At 36.6% G+C, this 14,738-nt stretch overlaps 1 long non-coding RNA gene across 10 annotated transcripts; it reads right to left on the bottom strand.

The window, feature by feature from the left end:
- Nucleotides 1-1,107: 1,107 nt before the first annotated feature.
- Nucleotides 1,108-12,295, bottom strand: LOC109208576. Of its 10 annotated transcripts, none has more exons than XR_002065198.1 (6): nucleotides 11,859-12,295; nucleotides 11,599-11,741; nucleotides 10,458-10,539; nucleotides 10,082-10,234; nucleotides 8,760-9,352; nucleotides 1,108-1,168 (listed from the first exon to the last, which is right to left on the bottom strand). It is a non-coding gene; the product is annotated as an uncharacterized LOC109208576 (long non-coding RNA). The 10 variants fall into 10 exon arrangements; XR_002065206.1 differs by having other exon boundaries at nucleotides 10,458-10,491; XR_002065200.1 differs by having other exon boundaries at nucleotides 10,458-11,741; nucleotides 11,859-11,960; nucleotides 12,039-12,295.
- Nucleotides 12,296-14,738: the final 2,443 nt, after the last annotated feature.

Below are 14,738 nucleotides of genomic sequence, written 5' to 3'. Positions count from 1 at the left end.
CCGCCTGCCGCGGTCCTACCGCGGTTACGCTAGGACCGCGGCCAAAGTGGCTCTCTGAACCTGTGGAAGGGTTCTGGCGCGGTCCTACCGCGGTTACGCCAGGACCGCGGCCAGACTATATTTCTGAATCTTCAGCATTGATCTGGCATTTAATGAATTATTAAATAATTAATTAAATAAATTTTGTCCAAAAAATAATCTTATCGATCGATCATTTTCCAAATCCAAATCCAAATCCAAAGCCGAAGCCGAGCCGAGCGAGCGACGACGACGGCGCGAGGGTTCATTCTCTTCAACTCCTTTTAAGAGCTTTAAGAAGTGATTCTATATATAAGCACACAAATGTAGTTGTCCCTCACCAATGAGGGACAAAGTGCAAGACATAAGCTCACTTCTTCAAATTTTCATTTTTCCCTCCATTTTATTTCCCTCCATTTCCAATTCACACTTTTATACTTTAAAGCTCAATGGCTTAAAAGTCCAACAATCCCCCACATGAATGGGAATGGTTGTATCAAGAAAGATCATAGATGAAAGCTGTGTGATTTGCAAGTAAGGATTAATTGCATCTGGATAAGTAGGTTTCCCTTTGAACTTTCCGTAGTGAACATATGTCGGATATACTCGGTCAATCGGTAGATTTGATATCTTTGAACCGTCGAACTTTAGTGTATACCTAGACAACCATATGTCACACAACCAACCCTTAACCGTCTTTTAGTTCTCATTGTTGTGTTCGTTTCAGCCATGAACACCGCCTGGTTTCATAAGTGCGTAGAGAATTGGCCTTACAGAATTCTCATTGAAGCGGCTTCCACTTCACACTTACATAGGTGATTCCTAAACGTGTAATCCTATAGATTGACACTATTTGATAAATACCATATCAAACTTAGGTAATCATTAAAGAACGTGTAAATTTCTATCCTTGTTACTGAACATTGTCTTCATCACGAGAATGGACCAAAGATTTTACTTTGACAATGTTGAACCGGTCAATCACAACTTTGTTTGAGCTCCTTGAACCTAGATCTCGGAACATCCAAAATTCTAGGTAGAGTTACCGCCATGTTGACTTGTCCTCGGCCATAGTCCCATTCCCTTAGNTCATTTTAAGTAAGGTCCACATCTTCATTGCCTTCATCTTCTATTTCTTGATCTACTCCACCTACAAAAGAGGATAAATAAAGTCATTACCTTTCATTTGGACTTCCTAGACTAAATAAATTGATCAAAAGAGAAAAAGAAAATAATGGACATACAAGATGCTAGTCATGAGCCAAGCTCTTCTACAGAAACACATTACCTAGACCCAAATTTGGACATTAAATGTACATGCAAGCTACTAAAACAGAACAAGATATCAAATTAATCCCATTATAGGATTTAAAAGGAAAAGAAGTCAGTTTGCACAAATTTGGTTTTGTGACCACTAGCTAATTCCCGATTTCATATCACAACATACTTTGCTCAGAAGCCTGTACAGGAAAGAAACATGTGTTACCAACATTACCATCTCGATTAAGAATATTTGTGTTTTCATACTAAAACGGAAAGAAAGAAAAGACATCTCATGTGTAGAAGTGCAAAAATGTGTATCTCAAAAGCATCAGTGCAACAAAATTTAGTATCTTTTAAGCAATATGAACTCAAATTCGATTTTAGGCATGTAACTTCTTGGCTTTAAAACCAAAAAAGACATAGAGATATATGGATTTGCTCTTACTTGTGAGCGCTACTGTGTTCAAATACAAAATCAGAAAACTGTTAGAAGAATAAAAGAAACTGAAAAAACAGTAAAGATTCAGAAATATTCCGAGTCCACAATTTGCTTGTGCATCCTTAAGGAATTTTAACCCCCTCACACGTTGCCAAGGTAATGGATTAAATCCTCCCAGGATAAAACGGAATAAACTTTCCTGCAACAGTGGCAATACAAACTGCAGGATACCAACGAACTTAAAGAGCGGAGCAAAATCACACTTACGAATTCGAGAGAGAGAGACTGCGAATTAGAATGCAGTATTTTCAGAAAAGAAGGAAGTTCTGTAATATTTTTGGTGTCTTAAAAACGAAGCCATGCCTCTGAATTTATAGGCAATTATTGGAAGAGGTGTGATATCTGTTCTGGAAAGGTGCCTGTTCAGAAATTTCGCCGCCTGCCGCGGTCCTACCGCGGTTACGCTAGGACCGCGGCCAAAGTGGCTCTCTGAACCTGTAGAAGGGTTCTGGCGTGGTCCTACCGCGGTTACGCCAGGACCGCGGCCAGACTATATTTCTGAATTTTCAGCATTGATCTGGCATTTAATTAATTATTAAATAATTAATTAAATAAATTTTGTCCAAAAAATAATCTTATCGATCGATCATTTGACAAATCCAAATCCAAATCCAAAGCCAAAGCCGAAGCCGAGCCGAGCGACGACGACGGCGCGAGGGTTCATTCTCTTCAACTCCTTTTAAGAGCTTTAAGAAGTGATTCTATATATAAGCACACAAATGTAGTTGTCCCTCACCAATGAGGGACAAAGTGCAAGACATAAGCTCACTTCTTCAAATTTTCATTTTTCCCTCCATTTTATTTCCCTCCATTTTCAATTCACACTTTTATAGTTTAAAGCCCAATGGCTTAAAAGTCCAACAATCCCCCACATGAATGGGAATGGTTGTATCAAGAAAGATCATAGATGAAAGCTGTGTGATTTGCAAGGATTAATCGCATCTGGATAAGTAGGTTTCTCTTTGAACTTTCCGTAGTGAACATATGTCGGATATACTCGGTCAATCGGTAGATTTGATATCTTTGAACCGTCGAACTTTAGTGTGTACCTAGACAACCATATGTCACACAACCAACCTTTAACCGTCTTTTAGTTCTCATTGTTGTGTTCGTTTCAGCCATGAACACCGCCTAGTTTCATAAGTGCGTAGAGAATTGGCCTTACAGAATTCTCATTGAAGCGGCTTCCACTTCACACTTACATAGGTGATTCCTAAACGTGTAATCCTCTAGATTGATACTATTTGATAAATACCATATCAAACTTAGGTAATCATTAAAGAACGTGTAAAGTTCTATCCTTGTTACTGAACATTGTCTTCATCACGAGAATGAACCAAAGATTTTACTTTGACAATGTTGAACCGGTCAATCACAACTTTGTTTGAGCTCCTTGAACCTAGATCTCGGAACATCCAAAATTCTAGGTAGAGTTACCACCATGTTGACTTGTCCTCGGCCATAGTCCCATTCCCTTAGATGATTTCTCAACTCCCTCTCTAGTTAAGCCTTTTGTAAGCGGATCCGCCACATTATCCTTTGATCTTACATAATCAATAGTGATAATTCCACTAGAAAGTAGTTGTCTAACGGTGTTGTGTCTTCGTCGTATATGACGAGACTTTTCGTTATACATAACGCTCCCTGCCCGTCCTATTGCAGCCTCACTATCGCAATGTATGCAAATAGGAGCCAAAGGTTTTGGCCAGAACGGAATGTCTTCTAAGAAATTTCGAAGCCATTCAGCTTCTTCACCGGCTTTATCCAAAGCTATAAACTCTGATTCCATTGTAGAGCGAGCGATGCACGTTTGTTTGGAAGACTTCGAAGATACTGCTCCTCCACCAACAGTAAAAACATATCCACTTGTGGACTTTGTTTCTGTTGAGCCGGTTATCCAATTTGCATCACTATATCCTTCGATAACCGCATGATATTTATTGTAGTGCAAAGCGTAGTCTTGGGTATATTCCAAATATCCCAGAACTCGTTTCATTGCTACCCAGTGATGTTTGTTGGGATTACTTGTGAATCGACTAAGTTTACTTATTGCACAAGCTATATCAGGTCGTGTACAGTTCATGATGTACATTAAGCTTCCCAACACACGAGCATACTCCAATTGAGACGTATTTTCACCTTTATTCTTTATGAGATGATGATTTAAGTCAATTGGAGTTCTTGCACTTCTAAATTCCAAGTGTTTGAATTTTTCAAGTACCATTTTCACGTAATGTGATTGAGACAAAGCTAGACCCTGAGGAGTCCTCTGGATTTTAATTCCTAGAATTACATCGGCAACTCCTAAGTCTTTCATATCAAACTTACTAGCAAGCATACGCTTAGTAGCTTGAATGTCGGCAATGTCTTTGCTCATTATTAGCATATCATCAACATATAAGCAAACAATGACTATATGATTTGGAACGTTCTTAATGTAAACACATTTATCACATTCATTAATCTTAAAGCCATTTGACAACATTGTTTGGTCAAATTTCGCATGCCATTGCTTGGGTGCTTGTTTTAGTCCATAAAGAGACTTAACAAGTCGACACACCTTCTTTTCTTTTCCCGGAACCACAAACCCTTCAGGTTGGTCCATGTAAATTTCTTCCTCTAAATCACCATTTAAGAAGGCTGTTTTTACATCCATTTGATGGATTTGAAGATCATACAAGGCGGCTAACGCTATTAGCATCCGAATGGATGTAATTCTTGTTACCGGCGAGTATGTGTCAAAATAGTCAAGACCTTCTCGCTGTCTAAATCCTTTGACAACAAGTCTTGCCTTGTATTTGTCAATAGTACCATCGTCTTTCATTTTCTTCTTGAAAATCCATTTAGAACCCAATGTTTTGTTACCTGGAGGAAGATCAACCAATTCCCAGGTATGGTTGCTCAATATGGATTCTATTTCACTATTGACAGCTTCTTTCCAATATTGTGCTTCTGAGGAAGACATTGCTTCCTTGAAGGTACGAGGCTCATTTTCTAGCAGGAAAGTCAGAAAATCTGGACCGAATGAAGTAGATGTCCGTTGACGTTTACTTCTTCTCGGATTTTCCTCATTAGGCATACCATCTGTTATTTCCTCCCGAGGTCGTTTTGACTTTTGGTAGGTCACTTCACTTTCCTTTTTATACGGATAAATAGTTTCAAAGAATTCAGCATTATCTGATTCTATTATCGTATTAACGTGAATCTCAGGATTTTCTGACTTATGAACCAGAAAACGATATGCCTTGCTATTGGTTACATATCCAATAAATACACAATCAACCGTTTTTGGACCTATCTTAACCCTTTTAGGTTTAGGAACTTGTACCTTAGCTAAACACCCCCACACTTTGAAGTATTTCAAGCTGGGCTTCCTTCCTTTCCATTTTTCATAGGGAATGGACTGTGTTTTACTATGAGGTACACGGTTGATTATTCGGTTAGCTGTAAGTATAGCTTCCCCCCACAAGTTCTGTGGTAAACCAGAACTTATCAACAACGCATTCATCATCTCTTTCAACGTTCGATTCTTTCTCTCCGCAATTCCATTAGATTGTGGAGAGTAAGGGGCAGTTGTTTGGTGAATAATGCCATTTTCCAAACATACTTCTTCAAAAGGAGATTCATATTCGCCACCCCTATCACTTCTTATCATTTTGATCTTTTTGTTTAGTTGTGTTTCAACTTCACTCTTGTATTGCTTGAAAGCATCAATTGCCTCATCTTTACTATTAAGTAAATAAACATAGCAATATCTCGTGCTATCGTCAATAAAAGTAATAAAATACTTTTTCCCACCGCGAGATGGTGTTGACTTCATGTCGCAAATATCTGTGTGAATTAAGTCTAAAGGACTTGAATTCCTTTCAACGGACTTATAAGGATGCTTAGCATACTTTGATTCCACACATATTTGACATTTGGAATTAATGCAATCAAATTTTGGCAATACTTCTAAATTTATCATTTTTCGCAATGTTTTGAAGTTGACGTGACCTAAGCGTGAATGCCATAAAGTGTTTGACTCAAGTAAGTAAGAAGAAGCATTAACTTTATTGATAGGAACTGCTATTACATTTAGCTTAAAAAGGCCCTCATTCAGGTAACCTTTTCCTACATACATATCATTCTTACTTAGTACAACACTATTGGAAACAAAAATACATTTGAATCCATTCTTGACAAGAAGTGAGGTAGACACAAGATTCTTGCGAATTTCTGGAACATGGAGAACTTGGTTTAGAGTCACTATTTTTCCCGACGTCATCTTCAACGCAATCTTGCCAACTCCTTCAATTTTGGCTGTAGACGAATTTCCCATGAAAATTGTCTCGTCGGGTCCTGCGGGGGCATAAGAAGAAAATAACTCCTTGTTAGCACAAACATGGCGGGTGGCTCCAGAATCTATCCACCATTCTTTAGGATTTCCTACCAAGTTGCATTCAGACAACATGGCACACAAGTCCTCCATTTCTTCAGCATTTTCAACCATGTTAGCTTGATTCTTCTTCTTCTTATCATTCTTTGGTGCACGACAATCCACGGCCTTATGCCCAGATTTTCCACAGTTGTGGCAATTACCCTTGAACTTTTTCTTGCTTGGGTAATTCTTTGGTCCAGAAGCCTTCTTTCTCTTCTTGTTTTGTGGCGCCTCCTCAACAATGTTAGCCCTTATTATTGTCGAGTTCCCACGTGACTTCTTTTCAGCATTTTTGTTGTCTTCTTCTATCCTCAAACGCACAATCAAGTCTTCAAGTGTCATCTCCTTCCGCTTGTGTTTTAGATAGTTCTTAAAATCTTTCCACAACGAAAGTAATTTCTCAATGAAAGCGGCGACTTGAAAGGCCTCATTTATGACCATACCTTCAATAATAAATACATAATTAATAATAAGATGAATCTTATTAATAAAATTATTGATTCGGGTCATACCTTCAGCAAGGAGGTCATGCACAATAACTTGTAATTCTTGGACTTGAGTTATGACCGACCTAGTGTCAATCATCTTGAAATCCAAAAACCTTGCAGCCACGAACTTCTTAAGTCCGGCATCCTCCGTTTTGTACTTTTTCTCAAGCGCATTCCATAACGCTTTTGAAGTTTCCATGACACAATAGACATTGTACAGGCTATCTTCCAAACAACTCAAAATGTAGCTTTTGCACAAGAAATCAGAATGTTTCCATGCTTCAGCTACAACTAATCGTTCGTCATCTGGAGTGTTTCTGCCAGCACCGGAGGATCCTCCTTGATGAATCGCTGCAAACTCAACGTAGTAAGATAGAAGAGCATCTTCATTTGCCAACGTTTGAAGTCGATACCGGAAAACTTTTCGGGTTTTTCTGCTGGTGCCATAGCATGAGCAGGAGTTGAACGGCTTGACGAGGAAGCAACACTCGTCACAGTAGCACCCGTTCCCGCAACATTTCCATTAGTTTGGTTCTCATTCGTCATTTTTCCTATAGAGTTGGAAACAGGACAGAAATTTATTCAATCAGTGAAGTTTTGATATCTTCAAACTGAATACCAAACCAAACATACAACACGTAACAATGGTGAAGTTTTTATATACTTCAAACCCGTACGTTTATTATTCCGGTAAAGTTTTGATATTCTTTAAACCGGACAGAACAATTATTGGAGTAGAAAGCTTGAAGGCTTTAGTCTCCAGAACAATACACAAAATATAGATAACAGGTTTTTAATATATATTTCAACACAGAAACGTTAGTAATAGAATTCCTTAAGCTTGTGAGCGCTACTGTATTAAAATACAAAATCAGAAAACTGTTAGAAGAATAAAAGAAACTGGAAAAACACTAAAGATTCAGAAATATTCCGAGTCCACAATTTGTTTGTGCGTCCTTAAGGAATTTTAACCCCCTCACACGTTGCCAAGGTAATGGATTAAATCCTCCCAGGATAAAACGGAATAAACCTTCCTGCAACACTGGCAATACAAACTGCAGGATACCAACGAACTTAAAGAGCGGAGCAAAATCACACTTACGAATTCGAGAGAGAGAGACTGCAAATTAGAATGCAGTATTTTCAGAAAGAAGGAAGTTCTGTAATGTTTTTGGTGTCTTAAAAACGAAACCATGCCTCCGAATTTATAGGCAATTATTGGAAGAGGTGTGATATCTGTTCTGGAAAGGTGCCTGTTCAGAAATTTCGCCGCCTGCCGCGGTCCTACCGCGGTTACGCTAGGACCGCGGCCAAAGTGGCTCTCTGAACCTATAGAAGGGTTCTGGCGCGGTCCTACCGCGGTTACGCCAGGACCACGGCCAGACTATATTTCTGAATCTTTAGCATTGATCTGGCATTTAATTAATTATTAAATAATTAATTAAATAAATTTTGTCCAAAAAATAATCTTATCGATCGATTGACAAATCCAAATCCAAAGCCGAGTCGAGCGACGACGACGGCGCGAGGGTTCATTCTCTTCAACTCCTTTTAAGAGCTTTAAGAAGTGATTCTATATATAAGCACACAAATGTAGTTGTCCCTCACCAATGAGGGACAAAGTGCAAGACATAAGCTCACTTCTTCAAATTTTCATTTTTCCCTCCATTTTATTTCCCTCCATTTCCAATTCACACTTTTATACTTTAAAGCCCAATGGCTTAAAAGTCCAACATTACTTCAGATGAAGAAACATACCATGACAAAATAAATTACTTATAGCCGGGATAAGCTGATCCTTTAATACCAATGCAGGTTGCATTCATTCAACCAAGTGATGAACGTTATGTACTAACGGGTGCACAAAATCAATACGGCATGTAACAGACCCTCAAAATGGTTTTCATTTTTTTTCATTTTCTTTAGCAGTGGTTACATAAAAGATCAAAACTGCAAATGCATTGATACATTCATGATCTCACATGCTAGTAATCTTTAAAGATATCTACATCTGAAGCAAATTTCAGCGGACCACTAAAATGGGTGGGTGAAACCAAGGAGAAAAGCCTACCCGTAGAGTGTCCAATTCTGGTCCCTCCAACGCATCAAAGTATCGATGTATAGGGATATTTTCTCTCTCTGCAGTAGTCGACTCTTGCTGTGCTTCCAGGTTCTTTCCACGCAAATTTGTTAATTGGCTCTCAAGTTTACCAGACCATGTTTTGAAAGAGTTGAACCTTGGATCCCTTTGCTTAATACTCTTGGGATTCATTGATGGAAAGTCTGAATAGCTGGGAAGTTTCCCAATAGCAGGAGCCTCAGGAAATGCAGTATTTCTTGGCATTGGCTGAGAATAAAACTTGACATTTTTATTATGTCTGGTACCAGCATTAGTTGATGTAACAGCAAAATAGGAAGTGTCAATTTTGCATAACTGCTAAAATCAAATAATAACAATTTGTTCCTGGGTGAAGAAGGCGATGGAGGCAAAGTTCAACAACAATTGCCTTTAGAACACCTCTGGATGTCCAGAACAAAGTTTACTTAATGCACAAGCTTTTCTTCATGGCTAGGAGTTGGACTTGCTGATAAATGGCAAAAACATCGCAATCATGTATCAACATTCTCTTTAGGGCCTGAGCTGGTTTACATATAAAAGAGCCACTACAAAAGAGCAGAAGGATGATTTTCAAGATTGACTCATCACGAAGCTGGGATTCTTTAGGTTATTTAAAGCCTCATTGACAATACAATCCACTTAATGACTTTTAGTGTGAATTGAACTACTTCAAGGGCATACAAATTCTACCTTTGAATCCAGTTCTCTCTTTTCCTTCTTTTTATGTGCAAAAGTATTACATTCGTACTCGACGTATATTTAAGAACCGTCTTTCTATTATATTTTGTATTCCTATGTTATGCTAATAGAAGAATGTCAATACGTGAATAAACTTTTATAAAAACAAATATAAATTTTCTTCATTATTATGCATCGCAAGTTTTATCACTGCAAATATTTTTTAGTAAAGGGTGAAAGTTGAAGTTAAATCAATCACATAACATTGACGCCAAAAGGAATTAGCTATCTTCTCAGAGAAGTATTATACGGAAAAATAGCAAATGTATTATGCCAAAAATGTAATGATTTTATTATGCATTTCGAGTGTTACCAGAGAAAATTAAGCAAAAGAGATAGTATTTTGAATCATGATATTGTTGTCTTTCCAACTAAGTAAAAGTGAATATGTGAAAGCTTTGGCCTAAAGTGTTTCAAGCAATGCAATTAATTTTTTTGATCTCCACGATCAAGAACAACAGATTTTCAAGCAGGGAAAAAACTTACAGTAGCACTAAGTCACCAACAGAAAACAAAATCCAAGTAGAAAAACTTACCACAGCATTGAGCGTTGAAGTTATATATCTGGTGATGTCAAGGGAGTGAACTGCTTACACGCTATAACATAGCACATTTAGCATTCCTCGACCAAACTCCCTAATTGGCCCTCAAATTATGGCATCGGAACTACTTTCCAATCTGGAACGCCCCTAGACATAGGAAAACTGAAAATTTTATTGAGAATCTTCAATAACATTCAATGGATATTTAGCAATAAAATCCTCTACAGAACGAATGACATGATAAGAAATTGGAGATAGGATGTACTGCAGAAAGAAAAATTAATATGTTAACTAAATTTCTATTAAGAGTATAAAGCATAGCTGTATGAAGATGTCTACACAAAAGAGGTAAGATTATAAAGGAATCTACCTTAGTTAAAACCGAGAAGGATAAATCTGCCTGGCTGTAGCCAACATCAGAATATCAAAAAGAATAGTCAATGAGAACCCGCCTGAGGGCAGCATGATCCACAGGAGTATCGCCAGGAAAAATTTGTGGCAGATCCAGCAAGTTAAAATACAAAAAGATAACATTTACTTTATCCTTAAAAGAAAAAGAAAAAAAGAAAGGAACACGGTGTTGTAGTAAGACAATAAAATGTAATCTCAAAATTTTCTAAGTTGATACTAAATATAATCCTTGTCTTCAATCTCAAAATAAGTATCACAAAGAACCGAGAAAATCTACTCGAAATTTATTTCACATAAAACTAAACATCAATATGAAGGACGATTAAATCTTTATTTGCAAACTGGTGCTTTAGCATGCACGACAAGAGAATCTCACTATTTAATATTACAACAGGATTGTGCTTTTTAAATTCATCAATATCTATTAAGCCCTTACGAAGTCATATTTATTTAAGGTTGAACATAGTATATAAGGCCTATGGACGATTAGAAAAATAGCAAATTGGACATGCTACTAATAAAAGGAATATTTTCAGGCCAAACGTTAAAATTATAGCCAAGAAAATCATTTAATCCTTGAAATCTTTCTCATGGAACAAAATAAAGAGCATCCACATAATCATAACACCAATAAATAAATATATCCAAAATAGCAGTAAATCAACATTATTCTTCAAATTTCTGAATATCTCATAAGCAATGGGCTAATCCTTAACCAGTGGCAACAAGTGTTCTTGTAAGTATAATCCCGAACTTCAAATCAAATTCATGAGAAATAAACAATATTCCAAGACCATACTTCAATACAACAGAACTTAATTCAGAAATAAGGGGATGAAAAATATATTGGTTGACTGCATATATTAAAAATAGTTCATGGCTTCTACTGCATCAGGGCCTTGAACAGAACTTTCGAGGAATTTTATTCGCAAAGCTTCTGATATTGTCCAATTTGGTGGCATTAACACATTTATAGCTTGCACGTAGTATTTATCTACCTAAATTCACATAATTTATGACTACAAAAGGTAACTCCAAAATACTTCTCAGTATTAGCCAATGTAAACTTTCACCCATTACTATACTTAAAAGGATTGTACCTCAAAATTGCCAATCAGCGGTTTGAAAACTCCAAACCTGATTGCACCCTGGACAAATCACTCTGGGCGTTTACTTGGTTCGGATAGTCAAGAAGACGAAGTAGGGAACTGGAGGATAATAATCACCAACACTATCAGATAAACTACAATTAAAAACCAAGAATTAATTACCACATGAAAACCCCAAAAAATTAAAATAACAAAATATTTGAGCGAAAGAATGAGAATAAAAATATTTCAGAAAAATCTCAAATTGTTACCTTTCTCAAAATTGAAACTTCAATAGATAAGTTACTTTTTCCCCAAAATCGAGCTTACTTCGGATGGTACCAGCAGGAGAAATTCATTACCTGAAAATCAAACTAAATGGAGGGTAAGACTTAAATTTCCCTCCTGCTGTGATTAAGAGCTATGGAGGGAATAAAAGAAAAAATACGCACAAGTATAAACAAATTGAAGTCAGTAACCCACAACATCCATAAAAGAACCCAGGAATAGCGAAATCCATAATAGGAGGAAAAGAAGACAGCGAAAATAATTGTCTTATACAAAATTGCGAAAGAATCTAAGAAAATACAACTGGATCTGCGAGAAAAGGAGGGAGACGGAGAAGACTGTAGAAAACCGTCGGAGAAGGAGGATCGAAAAAAAGGAAAAGGGGCGGATATGTTCTGATGTTTAAGAGGCAAATTGGAGAATAAAAAAAGATCTAGGGTTGAATAAAAGAAAAAGGTAAATCAAATTTGGTGGGAAAGTGCAACCGCTGCAATAGCCTAATTTTTTATATAACCGTTGCTATTGATGAATCGTTTAGAACTAACCGTTGCCGTAGATTTATCTTTGGCAACGGTTATTATCCTAATGCAACGGTTTACTCTTAGAAGTGTTTCAATAGGGTGGAATATCTTATGCAACGGTAACAACCGTTGCAGTAGATTGTCTATTGCAACGGTTATGTCACCGTTGCTAAAACATCCGTTCCAATAGGCTTATTTTCTAGTAGTGTACGTTAATCAGTTACACTATTTTCTTTCTCTCTCTACTTTGATACATCCCATTCTCTTCCCCCATTACCTGAAAACACGATGCTCAATCTCAAAATTCCTCTCACCCACATCACCTACCATTAATCAAATACGGTACTTTTGCCTCTTTCTCTTCTCGTATTTCTGTGTTTTCAATTCAATTATCAAGAACGCAAATACAAAGAAGATCATACACGTGAATGGAGATCTCAAAGACCGGCTGCCGGAGGTCGCTGTCATTTTGTAACAGTTAATTCCGACGTCGTTTCATGCCTCAAGGGACTCGTGTTCAACTTGGGCTTGCTTCACTACTGTTATCTACAAATCAAGGAAACCTGCGTCATTTTGAAGTTTGCTATATTCAAGATTCTCACCAACAATCTTTATGCCAATAAAATTGATTTTCTCCTCCCTCCCTTTCTCTGTCCCTTCTTTCCTTGATTTGTAGATATATTAATTATCGGTCAAAATTAATTCTTGTGCAAAGCCCCCATCCCATTATAATAGATGCACTAATTCTTGAAGATTGCTATGTTCAAGATTCTCACCAACAACAGCAACCGCCGACATTAAATTGATTCTTGAACAGCAACACATATAATCCGGTTGGTTTGTTCTTGAACAAAGACGATGGAGTTTGGGGCTGAGCAACTTGATTTTCTGTTAATATATTTCAATGTATTTTCATGTATTTCATTGTATTAATTGTCTTCTTTTTCATTGTAATTCAATGTGTCTCGTTGTATTCCATGTATTTCATTGTATTCACTATCTTTTTTTCTCATTGTATTTCAATATACCCCGCTGTATTCTATGTATTTTATTATATTCACTGTCTCGCTATATTCCATGAATGTATTCTTAAGTTTTTTTTAATTAATATAATTTATGTATTCACATGTATTATATAATTTCTCTGAATATTGCTATGTTTTTGGGGTATTTTTTGGTTGAGATTCTTTTTATAACTGAAAATACAAAATTTGTGTGTTATAATTGAGTTTTGAGTTATATTAAGAGTCTTATGTTAATTGATTCACTTTCCGTTTTAAAAACAGTGTAATCCCCTATTTCACGCCGTGAATACAATCGAATACAATAATCTGTCTAGCTGTTCACTCCATGAATACAGTCGAATACACTCGAATACAACAACTGATTAGTTGGACTTCCCTGATTCACGCCTATTTTTGCTACTGTATTCATGAATACAATAGCTTAAATATATCAAATACATCTTATTACCACATAAAAGATATCTATAATTCGCAATATAGCAAATGGTATCTATAGATGGCTAATTACTAATAAAAGATAATGTTTTATGAAAATTTCCCTTAATTCAATGGAGGATAAGCAAAATTTCTTTAACATGTTACAATAATAGCGCCCGCACTAAACTAGCATTGTTTTTATGTTATAGAGACCTTTTCGGTAGATATGCAACTAAGGCTATATTCTTGCTAAAAAGATTGATAGAGATTTACCACGAAGGGAGAGAATTTTGCATATTTTGTTTATTGACCTAGAAAAATCATATGATAGAGTATCTCAAAAAGTCTTTTGACGGGTGATGGAGAAGAAAGAAATTCATACTAAACATATAAAGGAGTTGTCACTAGTGTAAAAACAGTAGTAGGAGGTCTAGGAGTTGTTACACCCCATGTTTTCGCACGTAAAAGTACGTCGTAAGTCAATTGATGTAAGACCAAAAATGAGACCATCTTTGGAAGTAAATAAAGTAAGTTATCATGTTACCTCGGATGTTACATATATTGAAGATCATGAACAACAAGTACAAATAGATTTGGAAGGTTTAGAAGCTAAGGAATTGAAAAAAACAATATTTCGTCGAAAGTCGACAAGTTGGGAATATTATAACATGTACTTTTTGGGTGAAACTAGGGTGCTTAACATGATAATGGGGTTATGTTATTAGTTATGTTAGTCGTAAGATAGTCATGTGTTATATTTGAAGTTAAGCGAGTTGTGGAACAAAAGTCGATGAAAGTCACCACAAGTTACGTTCATAAGTTTTCCTGAAAATTTTGGTCAAATGTAAATGCGTTTTTCTCCTAATATACTTAGATTTATGGGGTGTTCCACCCATAGAAT

This window comes from Nicotiana attenuata, unplaced genomic scaffold (assembly GCF_001879085.1).
Source record: "Nicotiana attenuata strain UT unplaced genomic scaffold, NIATTr2, whole genome shotgun sequence".
Lineage (NCBI taxonomy): Eukaryota > Viridiplantae > Streptophyta > Magnoliopsida > Solanales > Solanaceae > Nicotiana > Nicotiana attenuata.
The sequence above is the reverse complement of the archived record's forward strand: the minus strand, read 5'-3'. Positions and strand labels throughout refer to the sequence as shown.